Source organism: Odocoileus virginianus, chromosome 27 (genome assembly GCF_023699985.2).
Source record: "Odocoileus virginianus isolate 20LAN1187 ecotype Illinois chromosome 27, Ovbor_1.2, whole genome shotgun sequence".
NCBI lineage: Eukaryota > Metazoa > Chordata > Mammalia > Artiodactyla > Cervidae > Odocoileus > Odocoileus virginianus.
Genome location: NC_069700.1, coordinates 22,690,905 through 22,712,525, shown reverse-complemented (window position 1 = coordinate 22,712,525; position 21,621 = coordinate 22,690,905). Strand labels below are relative to the sequence as shown.

The 21,621-nt window shown below is 38.6% G+C and overlaps 1 pseudogene; it reads right to left on the bottom strand.

Annotated features, from left to right (window-relative positions):
• Positions 1-3,354: 3,354 nt before the first annotated feature.
• Positions 3,355-4,819, bottom strand: LOC110149714 (endogenous retrovirus group PABLB member 1 Env polyprotein-like; annotated as a pseudogene).
• Positions 4,820-21,621: the final 16,802 nt, after the last annotated feature.

Below are 21,621 nucleotides of genomic sequence, written 5' to 3'. Positions count from 1 at the left end.
ACGCAATTAATACCATCACTTCATGGCAACCCACTCCAGTATTCTTGCTTGGAGAATCCCATGGACAAATGAGCCTATCGGGCTATAGACCAAAGGGTCACAAAGGGTCGGACATGACTGAGCCACTACACTCAATACCATCAACTCCGGCTCATTTAGTTTCACTCAATGCAGGGACACTGTTATAGTATGTATTTAACATTCCCCCCCGCCCAAAATCGCTGTTTTATCAGCTCCAAATTCTCACTACAGTAAATAAGTCCTACTTATTGTAAACCCAAATCATTTTGTTGGTAACTCCCACTCTTGGATCTTACTTCTGCTCTTAGCAGCAATAGACTTGCTCTTCTGCATGATATCCACAGAAGTATTTGAAGAGAGCCCTTGTGTCCAGCTCCATCCTGCATTTTCATTTTTCTACTCTGTCTTGTTCTTCAACCACACTATATCTGGTGTCCTTATCTTTCACTATCTTAGTCAAGTTTTTCCTTCAGTTCAGTTCAGTTCAGTCGCTCAGTCGTGTCCGACTCTTTGTGATCCCATGAACTGCAGCATGCCAGGCTTCCCTGTCCATCACCAACTCCCAGAGTCCACCCAAACCCATGTCTATTGTGCAGGTGATGCCATTCAACCATCTCATCCTCTGTCGTCCCCTTCTCCTCCCACCTTCAATCTTTCCCAGCATCAGGGTCTTTTCCAATGAGTCAGTTCTTTGCATCAGGTGGCCAAAGTATTGGAGTTTCAGCTTCAACATTGGTCCTTCCAATGAACACCCAGGACTGATCTCTTTTAGGATGGACTGGTTGGATCTTCTTGCAGTCCAAGGGACTCTCAAGAGTCTTCTGCAACACCACAGTTCAAAAGCATCAATTCTTTGGCACTCAGCTTAGTCTCAGTATAACATTTACATTGAGACTCAAGATTTCAAAGTAAGCCAACCTTAAGGTATTTTCTCCCTTGATAAGAACATGCACATTGCTTCTTTCAAAAATAATGACCATAAATAAATAGAATACTAAATCAGTGAAAGAAGTGAAATTAATAGTAAATTGATTTATAATCTCAGCAGCTGCCTTCTGTGAAAGAGAGTGAATGGAGGGACGTGTAAAGTGCTTACTGAAAACTTGAAATACATCAATATGTTATTTGTGAAAATCCTGTGAGGTAGGTATTATCACCTCCATTTACAGAGGAGAAAAACAGGTTCTGAGAAGTTGCATAACTTGACCAAAGCACACAGCTGGCATATGAGAGACCCTGAATTGATGTGCATGTATATATTCATATGTGAATTCAAACACAGGTTTGTCTAACTCTATCTGGTACTTACTTTTCCCAGTTCTTGCTCCTCCAACCTCAAGGATATTTTAGGAGAGGAGAAAACAGCTAAGACAGCTCCTTATATACTTAAAATCTCACCTATCCTAATTTAAAAGATAGAAGTAAGAGTCAGTAGATATGGCAGGACAAATTGTCCTCAAGGCATGGTACAGAAGAGCAACAATTCTAAGATGATTAGGGAGTTTTGGGTAGCTCTAGTGGTAAAGAACTTGCCTGCCAATGCAGGAGATGTAAGAGACATAGGTTCAATCCCTGGGTTGGGAAGATCCCCTGGAGAAGGAAACGGAACCCCACGCCAGTATTCTGGCCCAGAGAGTCCCATGGACAGAGGAGCCTGGTGGGCTGCAGTCCATAGGGTCACAAAGAGTCATACATGACTGAAGCGACTTAGCACAGCACATATATTGTGGTAATGGGTGGCAATGGCTCATAGAAAGATCTTGTGGTCAATTTCTATACACAAGTATTTTCACATAAGTTTATGTCCTCTATCTTGTGCGTGTGTAGTTTTTTTTGAGGAGATGAGAACCAAATACCAACATTTACTTCAATTCCTATTAGGCGTCAGCATTTTTTTTTTCCCCTCTTTTAAAATGCTTGTCTGTCCAGTTCATTCTTCTAGCCAGTGAATTTATTATTTATGTCAGCATTACATCATTCATATATCTGATCATTCTGGGTCTTCCTCCAGCCTCTGATCTAAATCTTGAAATGGATATAATGTAGGGCAGAGAGGTTTTATAGCTTTCTCTACCCTGGCATATACATAATAAAGATCAAAATTGAAAAGATGAAAGGCTTCCATGAAAGCATGCTCACTGGGGGAAATCTCTCTAGAAGGACAAACATCAATGTTCCCTTCTACCCTATCTCAAAAGCAAAAAAACACAAAAAACAAAAAAACAAACCCCCACCAACCAAAAAGTATACCAAGTAAACTAACCTAATATTATATATTATCACATGCATCATATATACTATCATATCTAACAAGACTCTTATGAGAAAGGTAATATTAATTTTATATTACTGCTAAGTTAACTAAACTTCATAGAACATAAACAAATCCTTTGATATCATAGATCTCGTATCAGACCCTGATTACAAGACTGGTTTCTGATGTGAAGTCCATACTATGAAGCACTACTCTCTCTAAATACTTGTCAAAGTCTTCTGTGTTTCTCAGCTTTTGGACAAACCTTTTTTTCTCCTCAACCTTTCCCTTCACTCTGTCCTGCCAGCATTACCATCACTTTCTAAGAAAGAACTCCAGCCACCAATACAAATCTTTGAAGATCTTTAAAATTTCTGTATTGGGATCCTTTATGTAAACTAAAAACTCCATGGTTTTGATAGCTTACGGTGAACAGTGTCGGATTCTTGATCTTCAAAGAGGAAGATTTAGGTTTGGGACTAGGGACCAGGCTTGATCACTCAAGAGCTTTTGTGTAGCAGAGTTTTATTACAGTGAAAAAGGGACAGAGAAAGCTTCTGACATAGACATCAGAAGGGAGGTGGAGAGTGCCCCCCTTGCTAGTGTTAGCAAGGGAGTTATACAGTTTTTTAATTGCTTATTACAATAAATCAAAAGAATGTCTCAAGGTTGTAAGGATCTTACTAGACCCACCCCCACAATATACATTTTAAGATAACAAGATTAGTCAGAAGGTTTTTTCAGGAAGGAGAAATGTGTCCTCAGCAGGATACATTGTTGTTATATAATCCTTAATAAGGAATGTAGAAGGAAACTTTGGTCTTTTCCTCCTCCTTGAGAATTCCAGACCCCTATCTCCTCCGTGACAGCCCTAGGCCCCTTTCTCCTCTTCAGGGACCCTGGACTTCTTATCAACTTTCCTAGGAATTGACTCTCCCATTCCCCCCTTTTCTTTTAGGAGAACTATGTTGCCAAGGGAAAGGGGTGTCATTTTCATTCCATAACTACTTCCTGCTGTTGAGGGGTTTCGTCCCTAAATTTTTGAGGCAACAGTCTCCTAACCCTCATATGGAGGGTCTCTAATCCAGGGGCCTCAGGTAACAGTTGGAGGAGGCTGCGGCACTTGCAGGAGCCTGGACAACCATTTGTAACTTAAAAGCTTAGCAGACCGTTAGAAGCAATCCAGTTACAGATGTAGGGAGCAAAGGGTAAAAACGGAACAATTAGAATTATTACAATTAAGATGGTTCTCCACCACGGGGAGCTAGTTAACGTTTTTCAGAGTGAGGAGACTGAAGCTTTAGGAGTATCCATAGCCTGAATCACTGTATTCATGTGTTTAGTAAAGTGAGTAACATTGGTACTCTTTCCTGGTATATGCGTACAAAATTGGGTATGGATAATGGCGCAAGTTCCTCCTTGTGCAGCCATTAGAATATCTAAGGCCAATCTGTTTTGTAAAACCACCTTTCCAATTTGTATTTGTTCAGGATTAAGGACTGAAATAGCTTCTGGAGAATCTTGTAAGGCCTGTTGAGTAAAGTTAGTCAGAACATCAACTTGCAGCATAACATCTGTAGTTCCCAGAGAGGGAATGAATATTGCAGCCAGATAATCATACCAGTGAAATACAAACCTTGCTCAGTGAGTTTTAAGGTGTGGCAGTTTAGTAGGCTTTTCAGGAAGCTCTGAAAATATGAAGTCATGAGTAAAGGTTAGACCTAGGGTGCATCTTCCTATCCAGCCAAGGGGAAGCCACACCCATAGGTAAGAGCCACATATCCAGTTGGGCCAGTTTGGAGCAAGCCAGTGTGACTGAGGGATCCAGTCCCGATCAGTTCCTGGCCAGCCAAAAGGAGGACCTAAACTGGGATTGCAAAACACAAGAATGATTGTATTGTATACTTCTTGAGGCAAAAACCCCAGTTGTTTCCAATCATTATAATTAAGTTGTCGGCTAACTTCTGGGGATGGCTCTATCTGTTCCCCACATATGGTAGCATTAGATAGCAAGCATACCTTTTTAGGAGTTAGCCATATGACCTGATCCCATATTTGACAAGCATCAGGTAGAAAACCACCAGATCTAGACCCATTTACCTTCTCATGTGCAGTAAAATAGTCATTAAACCAAGTTAAAATCAAAATTAAAAGTCACATTATGTCCATAGTTAAGGTACAATATATTATACCAGTCCATCTTAGGATTGCTAAATGTCATCACAGAGTTGAAGAAAGACTCTTCCTTGAAGTGGAGAAACCCACCACGGGAAGTCTTCAGTTGATGAGTGGGGAGAGTGCTCTGTAGACCCAGCAATTATGTTGATTGTGGAATGCAGCATAGGAGTGAGCCCAGGACAGGAAGGTGTTGTCTTGAGGGTCAAATGGCAGACTCAGTACTTTTGGAGTCAGCAGAAGCAAGCTCACGTATATTCTCAGGCCCACCTCGGTTTCTGGCTCAAACACTGGCTTGTTTGACTCAAAGGCTGGGTCAGGAGTTAACCTCCCGGTAATGTCTGTTGAAAAGGCTGAAAGCTGAGTCATAGTTAAGTTTAAGGCTTCAGGATCTATGACAATATCTGTGCACAAAAGCAGTTTGCCATAGATACAGTTTCTTCTTCTTAGGGGCAGTTTGAGTCCTCATTAAAGCTACGGGGAGAACTTTAAACCAACTGTCTTGTGTTTCCTGAGTTAGCTTATGGAGATGCCTCCTAATAATGTCATTAGCCTTTTCAACTTTTTCTGAAGATTGAGGTCTCCAGAAACAGTATAAGTGATATTCTGTTCCTCGACCTTTTGACATCCCGTGAGTTATTGCAGCTCTAAAGACAGAGCATTGTCACTCTGAACTTTAGAGTTTAAGATCCCACCTACATCAAAATCAACAGTAAGATTTTGCCCGATAGTAAACTTATGATCTTTAGGCATTAATAAAATGATAGTAACAGTTACCCTTGAACAATGTGGTCATAGCCTTTATTTTCAGTAAGGAACCAAACTTGGATCCTGTGGGAAAGCTCAAAGTTGGAGCCTTCAGGAGAGCAGTTCGAATAGCCTTAAAAGCTTTTTGAGTCTCTGGGGACTAAACCAGCTTGTCAGTTTGCACCTGCTGAGTCTCAGTTATAAGTTTATATAAAGGCCAGGCAAGTTCCCCATAATCCAGAATCTAAATGCAGCAATAGCATGTAATGCCCAAGAATCTTCTCAATTGTCTTAAAGTCATATTTGGCTTGTTTAGGAATTTCAGACAATTAAGGATTAGGCACTTATTATTCATGTATTTTGAACAAGTATCCATTTATCATTTGCATTTTTATACCCAAAATAAGAGTGTTGCATGGACTTTTACAGGGAATTAATAGCCCTTGTTTCTTTAAATTTTCAATGATGGGTTTTAACCCTTCCTTAACCTCGAATTTCAGTGGATACTCCTTTTGATGTGGAAATAAATGTGGGTGTTTGAGCTTGACAGCTACAGGAGAAGCATTTTGTGCTCAACCCACAGATTTTCCATCAGCCCACACTTTAGGATTTACACTTTGTTCAATTAATGGGAGAGAAAGAGCAGTCTCCATATTTGTGAAAATAGAGGCATGGACCATGTTCAGTATATCCCTCCCCAGAAGGAGTGAGGGAGACTCTGGCACAATTAAAAACTCGTGAGAAAATAGTACAGAGTCCCAGTTGCAGCTTAAAGGATGACTGAAATAATAGCGTTTGGCTCATCCAGACAGCCCCATTGTGGTAGTGGATTGGGAGGAAAGGAGACCAGAGGCTTCAGTGAGCACAGAGAAAGTTGCCCCAGTGTCCAAAAGGAAATCATCTGATTGGCCCCCCACAGTTATTAATACCCAGGGTTCCTCAGGTGTAATTAGGATGGGAACTTGTGTGGGGACCCCCAGGGAACCATCAGTCTCAATTGCTTTGAGAGTCTGACCCCTGGGACCTACATGTTGGAGGGCAGTCTATTCTCCAGTATGGTCCTTTGCAGATTGGACATGGAACCGGGGTTGGCTTAGATGCCTGAGAGCAATCCCACTTGAGATGCCCCCTCCTTTCCACAGTAATAACAAGCCCATCCCTTTTCACCTGGGTCCCTCTGAGCATTTTTCCCAGGCTTTTATTTTCCTCCTCATATTCTCTACTGTAATATACCATCTGAGCCAGTTGCAACAGTTTTTTAAAGACTGATTTGATCCAAACGCCTGTTTTTATAACTCATGACAGATATCTGGAGTTGACTGAGTGAGAAATCTATCTTTTAAGATTATTCCACCTCTGCACTTTTGGGATCCTCTTCTCCAAGTAAACTTGCATAGAGTCTCCAGAAGTCTTATCTAGGAATTTACCAGGAGTTTCTTTCTCTCCCTGTTCTATGTCAGCCACCCTTAGCATAGTTTAAAGTTTCAGCATGTGCTTGCTTGAGTCTTTCGAGAATACATCTGGGAAAAGTGTTCTGATCCCACCTTCCTTTAGCCATGTTACAGTCCCAGTCTGGCTCTGTCATGGGAACTGTTTCTCCCAGTAGGGAGGAGGGCTATTTTGTGTTCCCTCTTTCTCCTTGTCTCATGTTCAAGCCATTCATCTTCAAAAGTAGGAGCTTCCCCAAAACTCAAGTTTTTGAGTCAGGAGTCAGCGTCTGCCCCAGGACATACATTACACCTCCACAAGTAAGCTCATAAAGTAAAGCTAGTCCCATAAAGCCTTCTATGTACTTTTTGGATCCTCTTAATAGTCTCGACCACAATTGATACTGTTTGAATTTCTACCGAGACTGAGGCAACCCCTCCTGGAAGGGTGCCCTGACTCTCAGCCTGTTCATTTAGGAGCCCCAGATCCAGGGACAAAGTAAAAGGCCAGGAGGGAGCTGAAGGTTTCACACCCAAATCTGTACCCTTAAGACATAAGTCTGGCATGTTTCGCAGAGAGATAAAGAGCAACACACATGTCACTTCTACCCATTTCTCTTTCTTTCTACAGAATCGGTCTAGTTGTAAAACAGTAATAATTGAGATCCTTCCATAGGTCAGTGTTCCCAAATCTGTACCCTTAAGACATAAGTCTGGCATGTTTTGCAGAGAGATAAAGAGCAACACACATGTCACTTCTACCCATTTCTCTTTCTTTCTACAGAACCGGTCTAGTTGTAAAACAGTAATAATTGAGATCCTTCCATAGGTCAGTGTTCCCTGTCTTCTAAAGGATACTGTGGCCATTCAGTATCACAGAAGAAGACCAGGTGTGTCTTTTTAAATTCTGAAGATCAAACTTGTCCCAGTTTTTTAAAAATACATTTTAAAGAAGTGGTTCTGGAACTGCTAGCTCCCTTCTGTAAGAGAGAAAAAAGCTGCATCCACAGCCGTGGCTTCTTTCCACTGGAGGCATCTTTCCCTGCTCTAGATGGGGGTGTAGACAGACTTTCCACTGAAGCTTTCACTGGTCAGACTTAGTCTGTCTCTTACCAACGCAGGCATCTTACTCGTCCCTCCCGGTTCTTCCACCGAGGCAGGGTGGAGATGCACCAGGGGTAGAGCTGATGGCATCCCAGATTGATTTATTTCCATACCACCAAGACCTTTGTTTGATTTGCCCTTTCTCTGATGCCACGTGGGGTGGAGCAGAGCAGTTTTCCCAGAATGTTTCCTAGGGGACTAGGAAAAAAACGCTAGGGCTCCTAGGGGAAGCATCTGTCTTTCATGTGCCCATGCACATTCCTGAGTGCAATCCTGACTGCAGTGGACATGGTGAGTCATAAAGGGATGAACAACAACCAAGATGTCCCTTCTGAGTGTCACCATGCCAATATAACAAAAGAGGTGGTGGAGGGTTGGCCAGTAAGGAAAAGGTGATTTTTGTCCTCAGGGTACTAGGTCAATCCTTCCAGTTCATTCCCACAGATTCCATAGAAGGGCTATCTAAGAAGTTGAAACAGAAGGCACTGGAGAGCTTCCTCTGGTCCACTAAGAGCTAGAGCTACTAAAGGAAGAAGCCCATTGCACTTCCAATCTGGCCATAACCTGCAATTCCCAATCTGTGTCCTAAAAAACCTTATTGTCACCAGCAGTGCTTCTATCCACACAAATCAGAGGCACAGCCATGACAAAGACTCACTTTCAGATTCCTGGCCCCTGAGACAGGCAGCCAAGAGAGTTCTAGCCTGAGAGATGTTCCTGTAGCTAGAGTTCCGCCTTGTTCCCGAACTTGCTGCTGGAGCTAGAGTTCCACCTTGCTCCATGTATGCTCTTAGCAACTTTCTAGCAAGGTTTGCCTGGTCTAGCAAGGCTAATTGCTTCCATATATGGGATCTGAGTAAAAGTACATAGTAACAGCATGGATCACAATTCCCTTGAAGAACTATGATCCGATAGATTAGATTAGCAGTTCTAATTCCCCACGCGATTACGAAATGGTCAAAGGGTTCAGGAAAAGTTGGCCGAGAAAGGAAAGTTAAGTCCACATGCTTTACCCATCTCTGGTTATTCCCCTAGCAGGGACCTTGGGTGTCTCTTGGCATTGGCAGATAGGTATAAACCCCCAACAAGGCTCCCCTTTCTGGGGCTCCTTTCAGTCATTACAAGGCACCGCAAAACTGCAGAGCAAGGGTCATCACTTGCTTTGCTCACGGCATGTCATTCATTTACATAAGCACATCGGAGAGTTAGTAAAGTAAAGCAGAAAACATGCATACTGAGAAAGCAGAGTCTAGAGCTCTGAGTGTCCTTACCTTGTCCTGAAGATCCCAGATGAGCCCCCAAGATGATTGCTTACTGGTGAACAGTGTCAGATTCTTGGTCTCCGAAGAAGAGTTAGCTTCAGGACCAGAGACCAGTCTTGGTCGTTCAAGAGCTTTTGTGTAGCAGTTTTATTAAAGTGAAAAAGGGACAGAGAAAAGTTCTGACATAGACATCAGAAGGGAGATGGAGAGTGTCCCCTTTGCTAGTGTTAGCAAGGAAATTATATAGCTTTTTAATTGGTTATTACAATAAATCAAAAGAATGTCTCAATGTTGTAAAGATCTTACTAGACCCACTCCCACAATATACATTTTAAGATAACAGGATTAGTCAGAAGATTTTCAGGGAGGAGAAACAAGTCCTCAAGCTGGATATATTATTGTTATATAATCCTTACTAAGGAATGTAGAAAAAACTTTGGTCCTTTCCTTCTCCTTGAGAATTCCAGACCTGTATCTCCTCCGTGAGAGCCCCAGACCCCTTTCTCCTCCTCAGGAACCTCGGGCTTCTTATCAACCTGCCTAGGAATTGACTCTCTCAGTTTTATGTCAAGGTCTGTCTCCCTAAATATAATTGCTTTTTAAAGTTGAATTAAAGAATAGTTCACCATTGCGGATATCCCTGAATGTTTTTTTTTCAGTGGGATGTAAAAATTCTTAAGGGTTTTAAAAAGTGCAATGACTTTTAATCTTTGGGAGATGGTTTTGCTGTGTTTCTTATTGACAGATGGAATAGCTCAATGATTCCTTTAAGAATTTATGATTTAGAAGACAAATCCATACCATTGTATTGGATTTGTCTGGTAAAATTCGAGTACTTTCCCCCCAAAACACTTAACACTGTTGCTAGGAATTGTTTAAGCTACTTCAAATGTAGTGATAGGTTGATTACTTAAGTTAGCAATGGATGTTGTGGGAATAACACAAAATAATAAAACAAGAACCCATCCTCAGTTGGAGATGCATAATCACCTTGTGATACTAGACAGAGTTACACATATAAACAACAGGGCTATAAAATGAATACAAACTAAATAGATGTTCAATTGCATATAATGACAAATCTACGTACAAACTAGAATCCAGCATTTCAAAATGTAGTTGTTTTTGACATTATTGCTGACTGAATCATGGCACTTATTTGGGTTGGCTAATTATCAACAGCCCAATTTTGAAATTATTTCTGAATTAACCATTAAAATGCAAACTTCATTATTAAACTTTTTGTCAACTATTGAATATAAAATTTCCCAAAAAGGAGACCAGTTTTTGCAGAAGTGTGTTAGAACATCGCACATTATCTAAACTTTCATCCATTAGCTTAAATCATAGGACCCTACACAAATGACAATATGTGGTGGAAATTTGCCAGATATTTATGTGCAAATAAATACTAAACAGCAAACTTGAGCTGGTATTTGAAGCAAACAAAGTGAACTAAATTTGGGTCCTGTTTGTCATTCACAAATCTAATTATTCTTTTATTTATCTCCTGTTATTAAATTTCAAATAGAAGATCCACTAACACATCTGACCTTCATATGTATGTATCAATTTCACATCTTTCTTTCCTGAATACAGATGGAGATTTACTCAAAGTTTCATATATCAACAGTCAAAAATAATGAGATTGAAGGCAAAAGGAGAAGGAGGTGGCAGAGGATGAGATGGTTAGATAGCATCACCAACTCAATGGACATGAATTTGTGCAAACTCTGGGAGATAGTGGAGGACAGAGGAGCCTGGTGTGCTGCAGTTCATGGGATCACAAAGAGTCAGACATGACTTGGTGACTGAACAGGAACAACAAATTATTGTCATTCTGAGTAAAATTTTCATGAAACTCTTAAGTATCGAATGTCCCAGTTATTCTTTCTTATCGGTCTGTCCAATAAATTACAGTACATTGACAAGTGTACACTAGCTTGTGAAAATAACATATTAATGGACACATGTTACCATATAATGGGATAAAATTTGGAACAGATAGTTCAGGACTAGGATGTATATCTCTGAGTTCTTGAAAAATATAGAAATGCCTCTTAAACTTTGAGTGACATAGAGGCTGTTTCACCACAGTTGTTCCTTCATTCCCTGAGTCTTTATAAGTAGGAAGACTCTGTGGTGGATCATAGTCTTCATCTATTGTATAAACAAAATGATTCCTAGAGAGGTGATGTGCCTCTCCCCAGATCATGTACCTATCTCATAACAGAACCGGAACTAAACCTCAGCTTCTCTTTTGGTATAGAGATAACTACTATTTACTAAAATCCTTGTATATTGTCACACTTTACGGACAGTATTTCTAATTATGGCACCGATTCTTTACTCTATGTATATATTGCTACCACTAACATATTATAAATGAAGAAACTGAGGCACAGGGACTTTAAACAACTTGTCCAAAGTCAAGCAGCTGATGTGATGTAGAGAAAGTGGTTCAAACCAGACCTTTAAAGCCATCTGCTTTTACTATTGTCAGGGGGAGATGGGTAGCAGTCTGGGAGTTCGTGTCATTTTCTCGTGTTCCCTCTGGAAAGGGCTCTAAGCTAGATTTTTTAAAGTGATTATTCACTCCAAAGGCAGTCTCAAAATTTTTGCGTTATGTTTCTTATCCCTGCTTTGGTTCCATTTTGTTTTGGTTTCTTGGCATTGTAACAACACTAGTGCTTTAACAATGGGCTTATCAAATTGGTTATTATCTTCACTAAGCAGCTGAGGTTAGTACACTTTTGGCTAAAATTTACACTTGAATCAAAATGGCCAGATAGTTTATAACTACAATGAAAACTATATGCTTTCATTCTCTTCCACACATGTGACATTTTGCCTTTTTTTTTTTTTTTTTACAAAGTATTTGTGTTTGTATATACATATTTGTAGCAACTATCAAAATTACTGGCTAAACATTACATTAAATGCTGTTCTTCTCTCTCTGTGGTTAATGTTTGGTTTTCTGTAGCTGTTTTACCTGCCCATTAAAAGAAAAAAATAAAAAATGTTCATTTGCATTCAGATGTTGCTTGCTATTTTCTTTTCAGTTAAACATGCAAATTGTCATCATTGGCAAATTGACTATACAGCAATTAGATGGAAATCATCTCTTTTATTCAGTTTTTCAAAGTGTGAATGTCTCTTCAACTTTCCAAATACATTTCCTCTTTTTCTCTCTCAGATTTTGTGTGATTTTTGTTAACTTTTTTTTCTAATTGCTTCTTTTTCCCTTCCTCCTACACTTGCATCAAGCTGTGCTTTGGAATTGGATTTAGGGTTTTTTTCTCCTAAGGTGTTTGTGGAACATCAATGATGCTTTATAAAATACAGAAGAAACGTGTCCTAAGAGATTTGACTACTATTTTAGATTTTAAAAAGCGCGTCAAGAGACCAAAACCACTTGTCTTAGTGGAAAAAAATATTTCTTCTTTGGTGCTATTTGGAATATACTCAGGATCATTTAGCTAAGGTTAATTGATTGAGTATCCTCTACGAACTTTTAAGTTTTCCTTCTCTTGCTCTAGCTTTTGTTTTATTAGAGCCACAAATTTTGAGTGTCTCCCAAATGTGATTCCTTAGCCCTCAGACCTTCTCTATTTATGTTTTCACTCTTATAGGTTTCTTCTCACCTCTATATATGGGTAATCTCTAACCCTGTCCTAAATTCTAGCTTTATATGTTTACAAGTTTCTAGGATATATTTTTATTGGACATCTTGAACTAAAAAGCCCCAAGCTTGAGGTGTGGTTTTTTATTTTTTGTGATTGCATTCATTAGTGAAGAATGAGACGAATCTCTGATGCCTACTCAAACCAATCACTGTTCTTGTTTTGCTGACTCCTTTGGAGGAAGCCAGCTCAGTTCACATGCAAATTTTAAGCTGACTCATATAAATTCACTTCTAAAGAAATAAATATAATACATATATCATCGTGCCCCCAAGCCTTTGATTTTGCTTATTTTTTTAACGAGAGTTAAAATATATAACATAATATTTACCATTGTGACCATTTGGATTGGAATTCAACTGCTTTGTAATACTGTGTTAGTTTCTGCTCTACAGTGGAGTGAACCAGTTATCTGTAGACATACATCCTCTCCCTTTTGAATCTCCCTCGCATCTACCCCTCTCATCTGCCTCTGCCATCACGGAGCACGGAGCTGAACTCCTCATGCTGTGGACAGCACAGTAGTAACTGTAAGCACTTGATATTTACCAGATCTCTGTTAACTTTTCCTCTTGCAAAACTATATCCGTGGAACAAGAATGTGTCTTTTCCACCCTCCCCCAGCACCTGGCATCCAATATTCTACTTTGTGTTTCTAAGGGATGATTATTTCAGATGTCTCATATAAGTAGAATCGTGGAGTAGTGATCTTTTTGTTCCTGACTTATTTTACTTAACACAAAGTCCTTGAGTTCCATCCACGCTGTAGCATGTGACACAATTTCTCTTCTGTTTTTAAAGTGAAAACTCTTTCATTGTGATGTATATACACCACATTTGCTTTATTCATTCATCTGTTGATGAACATTTAAGTTGCTTCTACCTCTTGGTTATTTTAAATAGTCCAACTATGAACTCGGATGTGCAAAAATCCCTTTATAATTCTGTTTTCAATTCTTTTGAATATATTCCAGCTAGTGGGGTTGCTGGATCATATGAAAATTGTATCTTTAAGGTTTTTGAGAAACCTCCATTCTGTTTTCCATACTAGCTACATCATCTCACATTCCCTCCAGGGGTGCACAAGGGATTCTATTTCTCCACATCCTGGCCAACACTTGCTGTATTCTAGTTTACGACGGTGGACGTCCTCATAGGTGTAAAGTGATAGCTCATTGTGGTTTTGGTTGACATTTCTTTTATAATTAGTGACACTGAGCATTTTTCATGCTTGTTGGTCATTGTATACCTTCTTTAAATAATTTTTTTCAAGTCCTTTGTTCATTTTTTAATTTGATAACTTTGTTGTTGCTGTTGTTATTGAGTTTTAGGAGTTCTTTATATATTCTGGATATTAACCTCTTGTCAAACATGTACCTTATATATATGATATATATATACTTATATAAGTGTACTTATATTTATATATATATATATATTATATATGATATGTATATACTTTTGCTGCCTGTAGTTCTGGTGTCCAATTCAGTTATCTTATTTATGCTCTTTAAGAAAAATAACAAAAATACTAAAAATGTTACTTAAAATTCACTGAAAACATTAAGGATTAGATCAGGTCTTAGAGTGGCAATGAGTCACAACCTGAATTAATGCTATACTTGTGTTTGTTGCAATGGAGTTCTAAATTAAAGGAAAATTACATTATGTACATGGTAGTAAATTTTAAATGAGGAAGAGAAAGCAAATGTTTTTCCTGAATTAAAAATGATGACCAAAGGGAGTAATGCAGAAAGTTTTATGTGTGTATATATATCTCCACATAGGTGGATGTCCAATTCAAAGTAATAAAATTGCCCTTAAATTCAGGATGAGTTCGGCAGTTAATAATACTTAATTTTCAAAATTGAATCTGGAAATTAAAAGATGGGTGCTCCTTGGAAGAAAAGCTATGACCAAACTAGACAGTGTATTAAAAAACAGAGACATCACTTTGCTGACAAAGATCCATATAGTCAAAGCAATTGTTTCCCCAGTAGTCATGTACAGATGTGAGAGTTAGACCAAATAGAAGGCTGAGAGCCAAAGAATTGATGCTTTCAAATTGTGGTGTTAGAAAAGACTCTTGAGAGTCCCTTGGACACCAAGCAGATCAAACCAGTCAATGCTAAAGAAAACCAATCCTGAATATTGATTGGAGGGACTGATCCTGAAGCTGAAGCTCCAACACTTTAGCTACCCGAAATGAAGATTCGATTCATTGGAAAAGACCCTGATGCTGGGAAAGATTGAGATCAGGAAGAGAAGGGATAACAGAGGATGAGATGGTTGCATGGCATCACTGATTCAATGGACATGAGTTTGAACAAACTCCAGGAGACAGTGAAGGACTGGAAAGTCTAGCATGCTGCAGTCCATGGGGTTGCAAAGAGACATGATTGAGCAACAACCATAGTCACTTCAAATTGTTGGGAAACTGATGCAATTCTTAAGAATGTTCAAAACAATCTTGCTAACATTACCTACCTTTCAATTCCTTCCCCTTGAGTTTATATTAATATTTTCCCCAACTACGTTAGCCTTCTGTTGTTCAGTTGTTCAGTCATGTCTGACTCTTTGCAACCTTTAGACTTTACCTGCATTACAGCTCAGGAAAATCAAACGACCACTAGCAGGATTATGTCTTCATGTTGTGAAGTACAAAATATTTGGTTTCTCCATAAGCTACCATTTTGAGTCATTTTCAATTTTTTTGCCTAATCATTTTAACCAGCTGTGTGCCAGGAATGAGGTTATCAAAGCATATATGATCTCTGTTCTCATGGATTAGTAGCATGAAAAGTGCATAGGAAAAAAAGATATGAAGCAAATAATCTCAAAAATGTATAAATGAGGAGTATGATAAGCACTATGATTGAAAAAAATAATGCCAAGGTAACAGATTAGGGAGTTCATCTAATCTGAGGAGTTAGAACAGACTTCCCCCCAAAAAAGTGATTTAATTTGTGTCTGAAAGATAAACTGGAATTGTCTGAGTAAAGTGGTTGTAAGGAAAACATTGAGAGCTAACAGATGACAGGCCATATCTAAAAGTCTTGATGTATGAAAAATCATGGCACTATAGTGATTCCTATACTTTCTAGAAGAATGAATGGATTGTGGAGAGAGCATAAATGAGAGAGGAGAGAATGGTTAGCAGGCTAGCAGGAGAGGATATGAATTTGGACCAGGATAGTGGAAGCTTTGGAGATGGAAAGATGAAGACAGAGTAGACATATTTAAGATAGAAAATCAAAAGTAATTAAAGACAGATATTTTTGTGGGAGTGAAACAATCCATTTTAAGGTTGATGCCTATAGTTCCACCTTCTAAACTAAATGCATAGTTCTCTCATTTGCTAGGAGAAGGCAACCCCAGATAAGAAGAAGTTTTGGAGAAACTAGGATGAATTTACTTTTGGACTTGTTCCATTTGAATTTTCCATTAGGGCATCTCATCTGCATGTGGAGAGCAGGTGAGTGGATAGACGATCTCAGATGCACTCAGATGAAAAGTCCTGACTGACAATAAAGATTCGGGAGTCAAGATCATCCAAGGATCTTTGTGTGAGGAGTTAATGAAAAGAACACTTAGTTAAAGAGTATGGGGTTTGGGAAGAGGCCTTCAGATAGCTAGGTATACAACACAGGTGAGAAAGAAGTGAGGGGCTCTGAACTGATTCTTATGGTTTTTAGTCTTGAGAATTTGTTTGCTGTTTTTCCTTTTTTGGTTGATTTTGTTGGCTGAATCAATGACAGCCAAATTCTCTTCTCTTGATGGTTCCAGCTTCCTTCCGTCCTTCAGAGGTCCAATTCTTTCATGTTCTCTATACAGTAAGGTGGTTAGGTAGTCATCTATATTATTTCAGGGATTGCAGCAATATCTCTGCTCTGAAGTTTACTAGTGAATGAAATATTTAATCACTGGTTTGTTTTTTGGCTGAAGACTTTATCATCCTCTGTTAACATGAAAAACTCATTGGGGTTGTAACTTTTTATTCAATGACCATTTAGTGATCTCTTAATTGGAATGGATCTATAAGATCAGTTCATGAGAAAGCATTATAATTGATAATTATTTCTTCTCTGATTTCATTATTAAGGAGAAAAGATTAAATATCAAATTCAGTATGAAAGACACATACTTATTAATCAATTTTCATTGTTAATTTCTCCCTGTTTGGAGTTTAATAGATAATTTTTCTTTTAAATTCAAATAGAGGCTCTAGTGTGAACTGGACTTTGTGGTTATCTTTCTGACAGGTAGAAAAATCTTAGAATCAATAATTTTTATCAGCTGCCACTTAGCCCACTATTATTCTTAAGAAAATTTCAGTGAAAAATTAAAAAATGGATTTTCTCTGATGGAAAATCTCCTATACAGAATACTAGGCATGATTATTTACATTTTTCTTTCCTATTATCCTTAAATAAAACACTACAATGTGGTGTTTATTTTTCTAAAATGGTGCTCACAGGAGTTGTAGCAAAGATATTGTGTAATTCAAGGGCATGTCATTGATACAAACTTACATCATAAGGCTTTCAGGCAAGGAAATTAAGATAATTTTAAAAAATAAAAACTATGTCTCATCTGAGTGCTCTATTTCACTATCTGGACTTCACCTTGATCCTCCTTCTGTCTCTTAACCTCACTTAAGGATTATTAAGACAATTGGTGATGCAACTGTCCTCCCTTCTTGAAAGGCTTTCAGCAGGTTAAGTAAAATGATTCCTGTTCCTGAAGGGGCTTTTCATTCTGTATGTAACCTCCCTGTGATATTATCATAACAAACTAACAGAGGAGAAAATTCAGGGTCAGAGGGGAAAATTAAAAGAAATGAACTCGCTTTCCATGTTGTGGAATAGATCAAGTAGCTGTCTATTATTTCTCTGGCTTTTTATGTCTTCATTTCAGCAATTTCAGCAGTAGTTAAGATAGTTTAATTTTTGTGTGTGTCCATTTAGCAAACACACACAGACAGTGAACTCTCTTTCACAGAGTGAATATTAAAATTCTCCATAGCCTCTGGAAAAAAGCAGAGTTGTGGAGAGAGCAAGTGGGCAAAAACGTATTCTGAAATTCGTGTTAATGTAAATCGGTGGATGAAAAACTAACATGAGAAATGATACAGTTTACAAACATGATTACTTAGACACCTGGTGGTCAGTTTTCTTTCACTTTTTGCCTTTGCTTGAAGGGATTTCTTATTTTCATAATAATATGTGTATGAAATCAAATAAATTACAAACATCATCAGGTGTTGCAAAAGCAAGGAGGACTAAAAGTACTGAGTTGTCAAAGAAGAGGTCATTCTTAATTCAACTCAGAATCTGCAGCCACTTTTCCTTGAAGGCATTTGCCAGTATTAGTTGTGGGCTAAAAAGACTGAGAATCTGGTGTTGTGGGAGCAAAGGATGGTTGTTGGGGGACAGAGAAAAGAGACAGTCCAGTGACAGTCACATCAGGTTGAAGTGAAAAAAAAGGAAACCTGAAATTCAAGGAGGCTCAACACTTAGCTCATTTCCCCTTATTCATACTATGGATACTTTAACAGCATTCCCAACTGTGTCTGGTGGGAGTGATAATCCTTTAAAAAGAGAGGGGAACTTCCTGCAGTCTCAAGGTGCTTAACAGGCAAAACCTCCCAGAGGCAGGGATCCTAAGAAAAGGAAAGGCAAGAACTGAAAATTCTTAGAGGGAATGATGAGCTGAGACTGATCAGCTGCAACCCCCCAGCCCTCTGCCTTTTATTTTTTTTTAGGGGCACATATCCATCTGGATGCAACTAAAAATTTCCTGAATTTGGGAAAAAACATCAATTTACATTTATCAAACCAAAAGTTGGAGAGTTTATAAGAAAATCACACATACACACATCATGATGAAAGTGCTAAAATCCACATGAGAGGAAAGAAAACCACTGCACATGAATATTTGCCAAAAATTCTTACATATACCCCAGACGTTTTACTTTAATGTCTCTATATCATGCCCTCCCTAGGTCACTGGTGACTGTTTGGAGAATTGACAATCCCTCCAAAATTTAATGTATCAGCGTATGAGTGTGTGCTATCAGTGTGAGAAGAATAATGCAAATTTGGCTGAGGTGCACAAATGGAAGCTGATTATGAGCAGGGATGTAGCAAACTAAGATGTGTTAAGAGAAAAACTAAGGATGATAGGATCTGAGGAATGGAATTTTTTCACCATCCCCACAGTGTAGGTTTAGTCTACCCACCCAAGATATGAGTTCATGGTCCTTAGTGTATTAATTCACATCTTTGACAATCTTATGGAAATAATGGAAAGAACAAAAATTTTAGTTTTGGGGAGAGAGTGTCTGTCATCTTTGAAATGAGTAAGGGTCAGGAATTTCAAATAATGAATCTTAGTGAAAATTTTATAGACAACAGCCCTTGAGAAGCAGGTGCTATCAAAAATTGGATCCTACTCCATTCAAAGCTATTTTAAACATCAAGATAAGCCATATACTGCCTTCCCTGGTGGTCCAGTGGCTAAGACTTCATGATCACAATGAAGGGGGCCCGGGTTTGATCCCTGGTCAGGGAACTAGAACCCACATGCTGCAACTAAGACCCAGTACAGTCAAATACAATAAATAAATACATTTTTAAAGAAAATCAGCCATTTAAAGCATAGACTTGTCATTCACAGCACTGATAAGACTAGCATCATCTCCACAGGGTATAGTTGATGTAAAGACTGCAAAAGTCCTATGGAAATGTATCTATGCTAAGTGAATTTGATCCCTAAAATTTGTGTCTACATGATAATGATGGTATATACACGTGCAAGCCTATGAGGGTGAGAAAGACAATAATGTATGCATGTTGTCTTTAATTTAATTTTTTAAAAGAAAATGTATGCAATATGCAGACTTACTCGAGGGATTGTTTGCATAATAATGAAACAAGATTTTGCATTCTAGTTTATGAATACCAGTAACAAAGTTGCAGATTATGATGCTTAGAATAAAAGGTGAGATAATGAATGAGTCTCTCTGCATCTTTACTTGACCTCTGTCTGACCTCATGGCGAATTCACTGTGCAAGGACTCTTGTCAACTCAAAGGCCAGTAAAGTTATCATGACCCACTTTATTCTGTATCTTTTCCAGCAGCTGATGTATGTTTTAGCAATATGAAACTGGATGACAATAATTCTAAGAGACCAGAGAGGATCTTACCTTAAAATAATCCTGTAACAACTGCTGGAAACTCAGCTCCTTCCTAAGTATTTGTTACATGCTTGTATGCTCCTTAACACGGACACTTAAAGATAAATTTTCTATGAAAATTGAAAATTTCAACACAAAGTTTTATTTTCTGGGTCCAAATAATTAGCCATAGATATAAGTAAGTTCTCAAGTAAGAAATCTTACACATGGGAGCAGTACCAACATGGAATTAAGTTTATCTTTCTAGACCCAATTCCACTGGAAGTTCTACTACCATCTTCCCTAGTCCATATCAGATTTGGCCCTAAAGCATACAAAATATCTGCTTAGGCATTATGAAGAACAGTTATGAATAAGACAACTTTGTGGAAGATCAGATGTGTTCTTTTAGTTATAACCCAGGCAGAGGTGATGAGAAAGCAGGTTAATTAAGCAATAGAGTATACACAGGTGTGTAGGGTGTGTTAACTAGAAACTAACACTCCTGAGAAATCTGTACACAGGTCAAGAAGCAACAGTTAGAAGTGGACATGGAAAAATGACTGGTTCCAAATCGGGAAAGGAGGACATCAAGGCTATATATTGTCACCCTGCTTATTTAACTTATATGCAGAGTACATCATGAAAAATGCCAGACTGGATAAAGCACAAGCTTGAATCAAGATTGCTGGAAGAAATATCAATAACCTTAGATATGCAGATGATACCACCCTTATGGCAGAAAGTGAAGAAGAATTAAAGAGCCTCTTGATGGAATTGAAAGAGGAGAGTGAAAAAGTTGGTGTAAAACTCGACATTCGGAAAACTAAGATCATGGCATCTGGGCCCATCACTTCATGGGAAATAGATGGGGAAACAGTAGAAACAGTGGCTGACTTTATTTTTCTGGGCTCCAAAATCACTGCAGATGGTGACTGCAGCCATGAAATTAAAAGACGTTTGCTCGTTGGAATAAAAGTTATGACCAACATAGACGGCATATTAAAAAGCTGACATTAATTTGCCAACAAAGGTCCATCTAGTCAAAGCTATGGTTTTTCCAGTAGTCATATATGGATGTGAGAGTTGGATTATAAAGAAAGTTGAGTGCCGAAGAATTGATGCGTTTGAACTGTGGTGCTGGAGAAGACTCTTGAGAGTCCTTTGGACAGCAAGGAGATCCAACCAGTCCATCCTATAGGAAATCAGTCCTGACTATTCATTGGAAGGACTGATGCTGAAGCTGAAACTCCAATACTTTGGCAACCTGATGTGAAGAGCTGACTCATTTGAAAAGACCCTGATGCTGGGAAAGATTGAAGGCAGGAGGAGAAGGGGATGACAGAGGGTGAGATGGTTGGATGGCATCACTAACTCAATGGACATGAGTTTGAGTAAACTCTGGGAGTTGGTGATGGACAGGAAGGCCTGGCATGCTGCAGTCCATGGGGTCGCAAATAGTTGGACACAACTAAGGGACTGAACTGAATCCTTAATGATGATAAAATTGAAAACCATCCATAATAAACAAATGAAATCTAATCTTACATTTAATTTAGCTTTCTTATAATCCTAGAATGTTACAAGGTTTCTCATTTGAAATTAATGGGAGTTCATACTGTTTAAATAATGGTAGAGGGATATCTATTAAAAGAAAATAGATTTGTTGTATAAGAAAAATTGATCCAAAAAACATTGCATAAGGATGTATTAGTTTGCTCAGGTTGCTACAACAGAATGTCACAGACTGGTTGGCTTAAACAACAGAA